At 34.8% G+C, this 15733-nt stretch overlaps 1 long non-coding RNA gene across 1 annotated transcript; it reads left to right on the top strand.

Moving 5' to 3' along the window:
* Positions 1-1315: 1315 nt before the first annotated feature.
* On the top strand, positions 1316-7264 carry LOC127861900 (uncharacterized). Its single transcript, XR_008040357.1, has 3 exons — positions 1316-1429; positions 6769-6883; positions 7211-7264. It is a non-coding gene; the product is annotated as an uncharacterized LOC127861900 (long non-coding RNA).
* The last annotated feature ends 8469 nt before the right edge of the window (positions 7265-15733 follow it).

Genomic DNA, 15733 nt, shown 5'->3' with positions numbered 1-15733 from the left:
TGCACCGATGCTCTCATTTTTGTCGATAAGAACATTCAATTGACGTGATTGTCCATCAATTCTCATTCCAAAAATATGGACTTTTCTTAACGATGCGAAATATTATGACCTCATCTTGCAGGCAATCCTATTGACTGAAAGGAGCTTTTTTCAAATCAAATGCACATCAGCCTCTTGACAGCTTGCTTTGTACAGCTTATGCATGTTCATTTTCGTTGTACCGCTGTGTAGGTATATCGGTGCCGTATCGTCTCTCGGAGAGAGGAGCTGCAGGTTGTGGAATTCCGAATTCTTCCGCAATGTTGCAGAAGAATTGGACCACACGCTCGACATCTGTGAATACCAGAGCATGTTGTGGTTTCCTACCAGTATTTCCATGCCGGCGTGGTCCCGGACCGGTCTTGTTCAATGACTGCCTTATTGATTTTAATGCACAGCGTCCTTTGTCAAATAACAATCTGAGCGTGTATGCACATATTTCCTGACCGCGGTAAGTGTATTTGCCACGAATTTGCATTCTCTTTTTCCCACGCTTTGTAGAGTCATTTGTGGGACCTTCGGACAAACAGCCTTTAATGTACATTTCCTTTTCTTCCCTCGTCATTTCCCGCGTTTCAAGAATGTGCGTTCTGATTAGGGAGGCATCATATTTCTCGTGGCATTTCTTAGCACACCCACAGCCAGGTTCATGGAAACGTCGGATGCTATTATCCTGTGAAAACGCATCACCGTCATAACTATCATCATCGTCATTGGAGTCACTGCTTGATTCCACAGGCTGCCCAAAAACGAAGGACCCAATGCGGTTTTTCTTTACGGCATTACTTGCATCTTCAACCTGGCCACTGTAGTCATCGGATGACAGTTCTTGAGAATGTGCAGGCGTACACAATGGTGTTCTGCCAAAATGCTCAGAATAAAGACCGGACGACATATCGATTCTTTTCTGTGCATGAAACATAAAATAAAATAAAATCGCTTCAATTAACATTTCATTAAAATACTTGTTTTATTTAATATTTTGACCTAAAATAATTATCTAAAAATACTACAGACAGACTCTGTTCTTCAGCGTGGTGCGAATCTGGCTTACCATCTGAGCTATTGATGCTGACATTTTTGCGCCTCGCACAATAAGATAAGGAAATGAAGTAGAATCATTTTACAACAAATAACATATTTCAAACCTCTGTCGTTAGTTATAACAATAAAAAAAATATGTAATTTATGATTAATTTTGAAGAAAACATTTAATATTTATTGTATTTAAAAACGAAAATGATAATAAATTTACATTGCTGATGTTTTCTTTTTTCACAGAATTCGGGATTTAATAACATCATAACCAGAACAATGTCGTCTGTCCGGATATTGGTTGTCCTCATGGTTGTGTGCATCCTCTCAGGGAGTTTAGTGCAGAAGGCAGAAGGTATGCCATTTCAATGATATGTGTCTTAATTTTTAGTTTCCTTCTTTAAATCGATGTTATTATTACAATTGTTATTATGGACTTATTAAAATTTGTGATATATTGCAGTCGAAATATTGTATTGAAAGAGGCAATTTAACGATATAACTATAGACCGAAACATGCGATTTAACGAAGTTTTTTTTCTCTCGGTCCCTTCATTAATTTATTAATTAAAATATGTCAAAATATATTAAGAATATATGTGCAACTGTGACTTTCCACACCCTATCGCAAAGATATTCATACCTGACTCAAGCCGAAATAAAATACAAATTATTATGTAGGTTTTATTTATTCACAGTTATAAATGCAACAAAAACATTCAAATCATGTTTCGTATAAGCTGAGTCGTATTAGTCTATACATATTATTGTCTAATTATCAAGAACAAATACTTAGAAAATAACATACGGAAGGGCTTGGCCGAACGTCTTAAATTGACCAACTAGCCACTTTTCCTGTTGGTTCGGCCACCTAAGCGTTCGAAATTGCGCATGCGCAACTTAAATATTAATTCAAATTGGAGATGATGAGATCTAGAACTAAAAACATCCGTAAAACGCAAATAAACCGAAAATTTTGAACTCAAACTTGTTAAACATCGATATACTTACATGTATATGTTGACAGTCGGAAGTCTGTATCTGCTGAACGTTTACTATTGGTTCGTGAATTTTATTGGTCGAGCGCACGCGCTCAATTGTGAGGCTCAAGAATGGGGCATTGGGTTGTAAATCATTCACTGATGTTCAAGTCTCAATTATGTAATGTAATAATTGTCTCAATAAATAAATAATCAGTGAACACAATTGTAACTAAGCAGCAAAAACAGCAAATATGCACAAACTGTGAGTAATTAATGAAATTGAACAAATGAAGATTTGATTCGTTGGTACAAAAGTCTGCAGTAAGAAAACAACTGAACAACGATAAACAACATCGACAATTTAAATGCAATTAGGGCACAGAAAATTGTCGCCTCGTCTGAGAACAGACTTGGCATGACAGAATTCCAAGTGAACCCAATGTCCACACTCGTCGCACTGTCCCCAGTTGAATATCTTTAGGTGTGGTCGCTTGTCAACATTGATGGGCGTGAATCGCTCGCAAACGCAGCAAACTTCTGTGTCGTCAATATCTGACTCGCTTTCAGAATTGTCGGTTCGGTTGATGATTTAACCGCTTGTAGATTGTTTGGGGCTTGTTTGTGGCAGGTTTGTCCTGGATGATGATGGTGCCTTGCTTTTCTTTTGTGCGTCGTATATTTCGAGCGCATCACTGGTGAGTAGTTTCCCGCCAGGCTTCGGTTTTGGGGTTGTGGAATTTTGCTTCCCGCATTTGCATTTGCAAGGGGCTGTTGTGCTGGTAGATTCGGATTTCGCCCGAAGATACTCATCCACCGCCTCTTTGCCAGCGCGTATCGACTGCATCTTGAGCATTGGTGTCTCATCTCGGAACGATTCACACGGCAAGAGCTTTTCCATCGGAACAGCATTTTTGTTCAGGGGATGCACGCCGGTTTTTCTAAAAGCGGAAACTATGTTCCAGGGACAGAGGGCTTTCAAGTACGCCTTACATGCAATGCCTGCTATTTCGTATTTCGTGACGATCTTGCCTTGATTCGCCTTCATGTACGAAGCACATTCGCTATAATAGAAGCGCTTGAACGGCCCAAACACTCCGACATCAAGGGGTTGCAGGACATGCGATGTGTGCGCTGGCAAACAAAACAGGTGGATGTGTCGATCTCTGGCCCATTTCACCATCTCTTGGGAAGTGTGTGTGCTGTGCCCGTCAAGTAATAGAAGTACTGGTTGGCTGCCGTCTCCTCTATTGACGTACTTCAAAAAGTGGTTTTCGAGGTAGTCCTTGAAGGTTGCATTGGTCGACCAACCAGTTTCCGACATGGTCACAACAGCACCGGGTGTAAGTTCTTTCGACAAGTTGTCGTTAGACCTTTTTCCTGCATTAATTATTTATGTAAATAACTACAGCGTTTAAATATTAATAGATAGTACATTAATGTTGTGTTTCAAAGTTAACATTCTTTTGCAATTAATTAAATAACATCAATGTATTGATTTACGCGACTGACTTATACTTTAAATGCATGTTTTAGTTTTATAAATACTGTACTACATAGTTATGAATGTAACTCATTTGCTTAGCATATATGGATTAAAATTTAGTTTGCTTAGATTTTAATAAACCTTTAAACACAAAATATGGCGGCAGATGGTGTCCTGGTGCGCTTGCGCACGCGATCAATGTTGTTGTTGCTGATCGTGGCGACGTGACCGCCTGCGCTTTCTCTTTGATTGGAGCGATAACGTTTGGTAGTCGATGTTCAGGAGAGATGCCCGTTTCGTCCAGATTGTATATGCAATCAGGTCTCTCCGGTAGCCCGTACTCCGCGATAGCCACTTCGAGGTTATCAAAATATTTGGCAGCAATTTCTGGAGTTGAGTGTTTGGCTCTGTTTGAATCCAACGCTGAAGGTTTCAGTGTGGATATTCTACTCTCCCATCTTTTTAAAAAGCCATATAGCCAACAGTAACTGAGTGGCTTGTCAGTAGCGCGTTTTCCAAGGTGGTGCGCCAACTCGCCTGCCATATGTTGCATGGCTGTATTACTGAAGCCGTACCCTAGTCTGGCAGAGTCTTCTGTGTGTTCCACCAACCCCAGTTCATCGTCTTCAGTGAAAATCGTTTCAGTCGTGAAGTTATTTGGATCCACACGACCACTGATCCGATCACGCAATGTCTTGTATGGAATGTTGTATTGAAGAGCAACACGAGGGATGGATATTTTTTTCAACTTTACTTCTTCAACTGCTTTAAGCAGTATGTCAGGCCTATAGTTTTTATATTTTCCATGATATTTTTGAGGAACTGCCTACAACGTTAAAAACACGCGACGTTAATTGGATATTAATCAGTTTGCGTTCAACTTTCCATTTCCCCCGTTACGGGCCTCTACTTTACAAAAACGTCGACTTTAGTCGATATTGTTTTAGTCACGTTACCTTGACATTGTAAACAAAAGTCTGGGGCAGATGTAAAACCTAAATAAGCGTAATATTTAAGGTATACTGTTATTTTCTCAGTTATTTCAGTGCAAATTGCAATTATATGAATGTGTATACAGTAAGAAAAAGCAAAATATTACCTTTTTGTCCTCATTTTTCACTTTTACCGAGAGTGCAAAATCTTCCGGATATACTAGTATTGAATTCGGACACGTGCGACGCACGGATGTTTTTATTATTGCGTCACAAAAAAATTCACGAACTAATAGGAATTCACAAACCAATAGGAAAGAAGGATACCTTTGGCCCAAGGGCCGTAATAAGGCTGTTGCCGATTATAGAAGTCCGGTCCATGTCTGACGTATCTTATCGTATATCATACATATTATCCTATTTTTTGTCCGCTAAAATTAACTTCCAAACCAGCTTTCGGAACTTGTAGTTTCATTCCAATAATAAGCAATTTATGACGGATCTCTAGTTAGGTGATTTCTTTGACAAAACACAACTTATTTGAGATGGACTCTCTGAATATTTGGGAAAACGATCTGGATGAAATGGTTGATCTAACAGAAAAATATTAAACTAATAAATCAGAATCCGCAGGAATATACAGACTAAAAATGAAAACATCAGAGAAGTAGCATATAAGACCTTAGTTAGACCCCAGGTAGAATATGCGTCCTCTGTCTGGAGCCCACATACCAAATATAATACTGACAAAATAGAAAAAGTACAGCGTAGAGCAATCCGATGGGTGAAAAACAACTACTCATTCTACAGCAATGTCACCGGTATGCAGACTGAGCTTGGCTGGCAGACATTAAAAGGCCAACGTGACCTCTTCCGACTGACCATGTTCTACAAGATTGTGTATGGCTTGGTGGCCATTTCGCCGCCATCATATCTTGAGAGGTCTATGAGGATGACTCGTCATATGCACCCACTCTCATTCAAACAAGCCCATACATCAGCCAACTACTTTAAATATTTCTTTTTTCCTTACACCGTAGTTCTTTGGAACGGCCTACCTGCCTCAGTTGTACATCAGTTTAAGCGTTGTCTTAGCCCCACTCTACTCCCCAGTCGTCCCTGAATGCACAAAACAGTGTTTTGCAACAACGTTTAACCTATAAATATGTTTATTTTTGTTTAACACTATCACACTTTTATCTTCACCTCACTTTCATGCTTTGAAGTCTCCCTTTCAATGCTTGTAAACCCTTTTATTTTGCACTGACACGCGCACCTGCTAGTAATACCCACGAGGGGAGTCCGGCAGTATTAAAAGATAGATAGATAGAATCGACACAATTTAAAACATATTTGTGATTTTAAATTAGCCGTACATACTTGGAAACTTCATTAGGAATAAAATTTTGTTTTCAAAGTATGGCGGTTTAAATTAAGATTAATGGATAGGAGAAATGGAATTGAAGTGCATATTGTAAGAATTACATTGTACGAAACATACAAATTAAGTTGTCATTGACGTAAGCGTGTCGTAAATTAAATTGTATTTGATGACTCCCTTTTCAAGCTATGTCTCAGCCTCAATCCATGTATGCATCGTTTCTCGTCTACAGTTTCAGTTTTATTTAGTATTTTCATTTGTACAATTGTATTTTCGTTTTTTTCAGATTGTTTAATTGATTGATACATGGCTTAATTTTATTAACCACGCCATTTTATAACAATCGGATTCTTATCAACTATAGAAAATTCGACAGCGACTAAATATATCATATCGGCCGAGCTGGAACGGGGTAATGACCCGCATGCGGCGTCATTTTGTTTTAAATTTTATAGTTACCAGTTGTATTATCATAACTTTGTAGAGTCAGGAAGAACATTGCTAGCATTGAAACTGTAAAAATTTTAATTACCACATTTTCTACTTTATAAATCGGATCGTTATAACGATCTCTTTAAACAGTTATAATACTATAAGAAAAACTTATATAGCAGTATACCAGTACGTACTTGCAAGTAAATAACATTTATGGAGAATAACCATTTATTATTAATATTAGATATTACACTTTATTTTCATGATTATATGTACTAAAATAAGGTGTTTAATTGTCCGTCTGGCTGGCTGGCTATTCTTTGTTGTCAATTCATCGCACTGTTAACGTCGGGTCATATAAGAAAACGCGTTTGGAAAAGGCAGACATATCAAATAGGCGGAAATTTTAATGCACTGAGTTTTATACTTTGACAAATTATCGTTACGCGTCACAGTCTATATTAATTAAGTTGATTTTAGCATGGTGTCGTTGCGCGGAAATCTGTAGCAAGTCAGAATGTTGGGTAGCAAGATGTGGATGGTGGGGTTGGATTTGCTGCCACTTCCAGAGCCCTGTGTGTGATTACAGAATTGGGTGAGAATTCGAATATTCGCTTTTATTTTAAACTAACGAATCATCTGTTTTTGTACTTGTTGATAAAAATCTACATTAGTCTTTTTCTAGCTTGTTTTGCCATGCAATATAAACTGTTTGAACAAACGTATTTTATAAGCATGCTTGTTCCTGATATTCTTCGGATAAATTACTATGTTTGTTATTCAATTCACTTTGGGTGGAATCGAATTCAATTTTAATTGTATTTTTGGATGTTATATTGTCACGATTAATTAAACATATTATTAAACTAATCCTTAATACATGTGCATGTTGTTTTCTAGTTTCTAATTTATTTACTTTCAGGTAATCAAGTTTAGGAACATGCAGTCAAAATAAAAGACTTGAAACTTGTATGCGATTATGTGTGTATTCAATTTTATTAAATTCTATAATATTTGATACAGTCGATTTTATTAAGAATAGTCTTTCGATAGTCAAGATTATTCGTATACTCGCATTTTCGAATAATCGCTTCTTTGTGTACTTGTACGTGTACATGTCTGACTTTATATTTTCAGTATCTCTATAAATATGACCTTAAGTCGAAACCAAAACTGTGTACATCTAAAGCAATATGACTTAAATAACTGGATATAAATACATAGAATTATTATTTAAAGATATTATACAGCTTTTATTTGTAGTTAACAGCGTCCATATTATCGTATAGTATGTTAATTTTGGTTGTGTGATGCTTGGCGAGTATTATGCACTTCCTTTCAGATTTTGTGTCTCTCGATGTCAAATCCTCCACGTTCACACTTGATAACTCGAGAGTATGATTGATGTTTCTAAAATGCTTAGGTGTATAACATCGTGGAAATCGTTTCTAAAAAAACGTTATCTTCCGCATAAACTTGATTCGGATAAGCGCATCTTTTTTCAATTGAATAAAGAATGCTAAATGATGGGACCGTTGCAGTTGTTCGTTACTTTACGAACACCATCACTTCGTATTTAATTGCGATTCGTACACTCTAGATTCCACTATATAAGGTTACAAAATGAACGCGGAATGCTATGATCGAGTCATACGCCCAATGCGATGTCTAGTACATTTCTTATTTTTATGCCTTCATCATAACCGCATCAACGAAAAAGTACTCCATTTGAAATTGTGTGTTTGTAGTCAGCCTTGAAATACAACAAATTCGCGCATTATAGGGACACCATATTGTTTATTTTCATGACGTCATTTTATGTGTTGCTTTCATTTACTTTATTGTGTTTGCCTTCGAAATAAAGACAGGAACATGCCAAAATGATTGGATGCTCAGCACGAACACCACAGGGCAAGTGGTTAAGGTGTTCGAAGCCTCGCGACACAAGAAATAGTAGAGATAACTAAGAGCCTCCTTGCATTGTCTTGATCGAACAGTAGGCGCTAACACGTTAATAGAACAGAAGCCGAAGGATGTGATTCGTTAACTTTTTTAGAACTGACTAGGAGATCAATCACTATAATACGAGGAGGCACTCAGTGATCTCTTCTATTTCTTGTATTATTATTCTGAATATAAGCATGCGCACTTTGTAATACACCAAAGACAAATATTTAGCTTTGTTACGTCAAAAATATAATTCTTCCGAAAGATTAGCGAATCGACCAGAAGACATTGTGACAACAATAAAAATATTTAATTGTGAACTTTGCTACAAAAGATACAATGCACTTAATCTGAGCGAACACTAACACAAATTTATGACCGGAGTCGCGGTCACTATACTACTAGTACTAAAAAATATTCCAAAAATACAGTGTCCGAAAATTTAGAAACACACTAACAATATACATCATGGACTAGATGTTGCTATAATCATGTGCATAACGTCACCTATGAATAATAGCTTGTGGTTATATATACCACGCCGTTTAGTATAAATTACAAAAATATATGTTTTCAATGTATTACAAATGATGTCATCGTGTTTGACTTTGTTTGACCGAAAGATATTCTATGGTTTTCTTTGACCACATCCTGCGACGATAAGCTGAAAAGCATTTGATAAACTGATATATATATATTTTTTAATTTGCACCCAAAAATGTGGAAATGTTGATTTCGCTGTCTTTTAAACAATTTGTCAAATGTGTCACACTTAACGCAGGAACACACATCCCTTCATTAATTATCGGGTTAAGTCACTCCATATTGCCAGTATACATGTGTATTTACCTAAATAATGCAAATGTAGCTGTCCAATTATGGCGTACCATTTGGGTCGAAAGTCAACAAGACCTACTAGGTAAAAAGAGAAATGTACGTCGACGTACAATATATACGTCGGCGTACAAAAATTGTACTTCGACGTACAAATATGAAATACACTTCGACGTATATATTTGTACGTCGAAGTACAATTTGTACTTCGACGTACATTTTTGTACGTACAAATTTTCTGAACAGCCAATCAAAACACTCGTCTCAAGAGTCGCTTTTCCTTCAGATTTATTCATAATGTTGAAAATCTATTTTTTAATTGAGGAAAAAAATGAATTAAATATCAAAATTGAAAAAAAAAAATTAAAAAAAGTATCTACTTGACGGTATTTATTCTAAAATTGTTTTAAGTAATAAATATTATTAACTGGTGAGGCCGAATATTGTCAGATCGCGAAATCTGTCAGATAAACCGGAAATCTGACGATTCTCACAGTACCCCCCGTGAGATTGCTCAGATCAGTCGCCGAGAAAAATGTCAGATTGATGAAAAATAATATTTAACGCATGGTTGTTTCAATTAAACTTAATTTCGCGTTTTAACACCTTGCAGTTATTTTCGGACATCTTTTTTTCGGACGTTGAACGTAAACACGTTGTTCACAGCAAAGATATCAAAACAGTAGTTCTAACACCATGCAAACATTTGAATTTTAAAACGATTTTCGTTTCAAATGTTATATTTATCGATGATGTACATGCATTACGTTATAAATAAATATTTTTATGCGTAATTTACAGTGTTGCAGTGTTTTAGTACAAAGATATAACATTGATTTAAGAAAATATTTTCAAATTATATATATATTATTTCAGATAAAAAATTTGAAAAACTGAATATAAACAAAATTCAGTTCCAGAAATGTATAATCCCAATCGCTGTTTTTATCATTATTTTAGCTAATTCACATGTACACTCAACTCAGGAAAATTATTGTATTATAATATATTTCACACAATCATAGTTACCACTATCATCATTTATTTAGTCTGTCAATAAGCTCGATTGGTCTTTGTCGGTTCGGCTCAGGTAGTGCTTAAAAGTACCCCGGGTACTCTTAAGTATACTTTAATGTACCCCGGGTACGCTAAATATACTAAAACGTACCGTCGGTTTGTCTGTCAGTGCAGTCTCTCACAAACTTTTCAGGGCTTTATCTCAGAAACTCAATATAAGTTTTCAACATGAAACTTTATGGGTGTATAAATATCGCTGAGGATAGGTGCCATGCACAAGAACCATAACCCGTCGCTTTCTGAAATAAGAGTTATTGCTCTTTGTTGTTTTTGTATGATGTAACTATTACTATATCTCAGATACTATACAAGATTTTAAAATGAAACTTCATGGGTGTTTATCAATGCACAAGAACCATAACCGTACACTTTCTTACATAACGATTATTGCCCTTTCTTGTTATTGTATGATGTAACTTTTCAGGGCTAAATCTCATAAATAGAACCATGCATATGAACCATAACCCTTCACTTTCTTAAATAAGAGTTATGTCCCTTTGTCGTTTTTGTATGATGTAACTTTTCAGGGCTATATCTCAGAAACTATAAATACAAGATTTAAAAATGAAATTTCATGGGTGTATAATTGTCAATGAGAATAAGTGCCATGCACAAGAAACATAACCCTAGTACATATGTACATGTCTGATGTTACTTTTCAGGGCTATATCGTAGAAACTATACACGATTTAAAGATGAAATTTAATGGATGTTAAGATATCAATGAGGAGAAGTGTCATGCAAAAAATATGTAACCCTACACTTTCTTAAATAAGAGTTATTGCCCATTGTTGTTTTTTATGTTGTAACTTTTAAATAAGTGAGAAAGGGTACAACCCTTCAAATAAACTTTTCTGTTAGTTCTGCACCCATCAATAATCAACATTTCTTTGGCGGGGGATATCAATTTAACGAATTTGCTTGTTATTATTAGTCTTAAGGTTGAAATGGACTTAACATTTTAAATAGCATTGATAATATAAGACACAACAGACTCATCAGTCATCAGTATTATGTTAGCATATCTTTAGTCAGTTACTGACCTAGGGCAAAATATAGTTGAAGTTTATCAGGTGAACATGAAATGATAAGTCATTTCTGCCATCGGGTTAATTTATTTTAAGTCAATATGTTCTTGGAATCTTAAGGCACTCTTGAAATACATCATCACATAAATAAATATTAATGTCAATTGTGATTCTGTCAAGCAATGATTATCATATCAATTATTATCTACATAGTTATTCTTTTTTCTGGCACTTATCATAATCTAACCATCTGCATTATTTTGCCAAACAGTTGGTTTTGCAATCTGAGCACCACAATCATCAATATTTTTGTGTGGATAAGATGTTATAAAAAGTTTAGGATTATAGACCTTCAAGTTTTATTGTGCTGTACTTGTTTAGGAGATGTGTAATACCAACTGGCTACTTCTGTTTTCAGAAATAAAACGCACAGAAGGATTTTATTAATATTTTGTGGAGTTCTCACATTAATCGAGCCCAAAGCACTTCCTGCTTCAAAAACATATTTTCGAGCAACAACACATATTGATATTATACTCTTGGTTTATTAAGACATCAACAATAATCAACATGTATGCATGGGCACATATAGTAAATATGATTCATATATAAATTAAGAAATGTTACAGTTGTCTGTACCCGAATAACATGGTGTCATTAATACTTCATAATGTAAATTGATGATTTTTATATTTCCTCTGATTATCCATTATTAACCGGTCAAAATGAGAAATGCATTTCTCATTGAATCACATGTTATTAAAACCATCATTTTGAATAGAAATTACACATGCAGTAACAACCAGCTGCAAACAAATTTTTGTTTCTTACATGATTACTTTTTCATGTCAAGGATAGGAAATTACACACATAGTGAATGAAATATTATCAATGTGCAGGTATCAACATTTGTCTTTGATTTAATCTTTCTTGAATAATGCATACTTTTTAACATGAAAATCTCAATTTCCAACAAAACACTAAATTAAAAGTTACAGGAAGGTGGTAAAAATTACATCGATTCAGTTACAAAGCAATGAATTGAAAAATATCTGTACATTCAAGTTAACTGTATAAAACATGGCATCACCTTAAAATCAGTATCATTATCACCTAAAATCCGCAAATGTTCAGTAAGATTGCCTTTTTAAACAAAAAATTATAATTGCCCTAAAATGAGTGATTTAACAATATACATAGAACTATCATAAACCATTTTCAACATTTACTTTGTTGTTCTATAATTTAAATAAATATGCATTTCCAAACTATTTATGGAGGTAAACCATGTACACACAAAATTTTAGTGCTCATCTTTACTTTTTAGTATTTTTTTTTATTTGAAGTTGTACATGTAGTTAAGTTTTAGTATTTTTTTTTTTTTTTTAAATTGTAGTTGACCTTGATTTAGTTTTAGTTTCAATACATCAACTACATTGTGTTATACAAACATCACACACAAAGCTATCTTGGGATGTAGGATTTTAGACGCAGGTCTCATGCAGCCACCGTTTGTAAACATCGCATGAAATCTATTTTATTATGCCGTGCTGGTCTGACAGCGGAGTGAGTCGCACAGATATGTTTGACGCACTCCATGAATCAGAAGTCTGCGTCTCACGTAGTCTCGAAATACTGAAACATGGGGCTGTCACAACATTGTGGGATGCTTTTTCCTGACCAAACTTTCGGCAGTCTGGAAAGAAAGTAAAATTTATTCATAATTTACTTAAAAAAACAACATTTGTTTGTAATAAGAAAAGCATATATTCACTAGATTAAGTGTGCACAAAAATATTCTATTTCTGAAAATAAAATTGCAAGAACGATAGTTTGACAGTGAAAAGTATTCATGTTTTATGCATCATTAATATACAATCACATTATGACACTGAAAAACAACTTTTCATACAAAATAATATAATGGAGCAAAGAGAATGCTTTTTTTCATTATATGACACATTAATAAATTAAAACATGTGTAATCTTCCTGTTTAACCTAATTTTCAGGGTAAGTTGACAAAAGTGGGACTCTTTTTGATCCTCAGGTTATGATATTACATATGAAATATCATGTCCTTTATAAATTAAAAGAAAATGCATGGCTCTAAAAACCAATGCACCAACAGAAAGGTACGATGATTATATTCTACATTCTCCCATTATTTTGTTGAATAAAAGTTAATGCAGATATTTACTAAGCAAAAAATATATTTACTAATCATATAAAGCTAATTTATTACCATCAATGCAAACACTCAACAGCTGTTTGTTGCAAGGTGGCGCTTTGAATTCCCACTTTTCCAAGCCATCTTTCACAATTTGTGCTCGTTGACACATGAACTGGCTGCAACAAATATTTTGTTGGTAAAAATCTGCGAAAATCATGTGCCACTTAAGCGGTATTCATCTATAACACATTGTTTTGGTAATCAGTTTTCAAACATATGTGAATTTATTAACACAATATTTGAAACACATACGTGTGCGAGATAAGACACAATAATAAATAAGAATGAACTAAGAAAGCAAGCTTATATTTATATATTTTTCATTTTTTAAAGTGTAGGTGAAGGTGGTCATAACAAGTTAATATTTAAGATAAAGATCCAAATATATAAAACAAATAAGATTTACAAAGTTTTTGAATATCTTGTTTGGTATATTGCCTGATGAAGGATAACTGGAACAGGTAAAACAAGAAATATCTTTAAAAAAGATATACGGCGTAAATAGTTTAATGAATGAGATCAAGGATAGCGAATGTCTTTTTCTGTGCAGTTCTTAGCTGCATCACACGCAGTACGGGATGTTACGGGGAGTTTTCGCGGCTTATTTTACATTATAACATATTGCTGGTCATAAACCTATAGATACAAAACAGAAAACCAAAAGAAGAATGGAAGTGAAATTTAAACATATGAGTCAACCGGCCACACGAAAAGTATCCGTATTTATAGGCGCGTTCTTCGAACAAACCTGTTTTAGTGGTTTGTCGGGCATTGCTATTTGATTCGATTATTAACAGTATCAATTATCATCGTGCTAATGCTTAAAGGCACTATAAAGGTGACGATCCGTAATTATTTACCGATTTTTAAATATCTTTTCCTTATTTTATGTATAAAGGTTATTAAAAAACAATATATATATGCTATTGGACATTACCATAAAAATATGAGCAATACAACTTGTTTTGAGCTCAAAATACAGTGTCCTCCAAGTCAATCGTGTTTACAAACAATCAGTTTATTTACATCGCTGTTTACTAAATCATGCCGAGCGATTCCGGCCGATTTTCCGGCAACAAATTTTGATTGGTCGGCACAAGACATTGTGTATCACGTGAGCAAGTCAAAGGTGAAGAGGCCAGACATTCAAAACAAAAATGGCGTCAATTGCAAAGAGAAAGCGTACACTATCGATTGAAGAAAAATCGAAACGCAGAAAGGATGCGAAAACATCGTATAATCTTGGCCGTATTACTATTGGAAGTGAAGTTGTAAGGTGGAGAGACTTTCAAAGGCAGCACAAATTTCGATCGAACGAGGAAACTGCCCGTTTTCTTTTAGATCAGTGAGTAGCCTACGAGTACGAGTACGAATAAAAATAGTGACTAGATCTAGTGTTGTTTACTTTTCTATTATTCTTGTTTTAGGTGAAGAAATGTTATTTCCATGTATTTGTACGTATATATTACATATTATTAGATAGTTTGAATATATACAGCGAACAAAGAATAACGATGATAATCTTCCAAACCATTTTCATTTATTCAATACAACATGTGTTGCAAGAATTTTCATGTTTGTCATAATGTTTGTTTTCAGTTTTTCCAGCTGTGGGAAGAAAGTAGAACAGAAAGCTACAACAAGCACTCCATTCAAAACAAGACCATCTGTTTTTGAACCTCCAGTATCTGGAATATCTTCCATTTCCAGTGAAGCAGAGAGGCAAGATAAAACTTACTTAGATTGCTTATGAATTTTAACCCTTTGCATACTGGGAAATTTGTCGTCTGCTAAAATGTTGTCTGCTGAATTTCTAAAATAAGCATTTTCTTCGATTTGTTTTTCAAAGAATACTATCAAAATAGCAAACAGTTTGGATCCAGATGAGACGCCAAATAAAATGATATAGACAAACTTTCAAAATAATAAATAAGATTGATTGTGAGATTTTGAAAACAAATGTATAATAAAGGGAATGTATTTGCCTAATTCAATATTGAGTAAAACCTTAAACATTACATATTTAACAAATGTATACAAACATGTATAATATGTTAGTTATCTTATAGGCTTTTCCTGCAGAACTTAAGTTCCAGATTCGATAAAATGATAAATGAATTTTTAGGTTTAATGCCGATTTTTTTTCAGACCAGATGATGTTAACCAAAACTATGAGGAAGCAGCATTTGAAGAAGAGGCATTTGGAAAAGATGGTTGTGATGATGATGCTGATGCAGAAGAAGAGTCTGCAGATGATGACCCTTGTCCTGGCATTCAAAGGCTAAAGACTGAGGCAGACAGTGTGCACTTGATAGGTTCCGCTGTCTG

The sequence above is a fragment of the Dreissena polymorpha genome, chromosome 16, assembly GCF_020536995.1.
Source record: "Dreissena polymorpha isolate Duluth1 chromosome 16, UMN_Dpol_1.0, whole genome shotgun sequence".
In the NCBI taxonomy this organism is placed as follows: Eukaryota; Metazoa; Mollusca; class Bivalvia; order Myida; family Dreissenidae; genus Dreissena; species Dreissena polymorpha.
The sequence above is the reverse complement of the archived record's forward strand: the minus strand, read 5'-3'. Positions and strand labels throughout refer to the sequence as shown.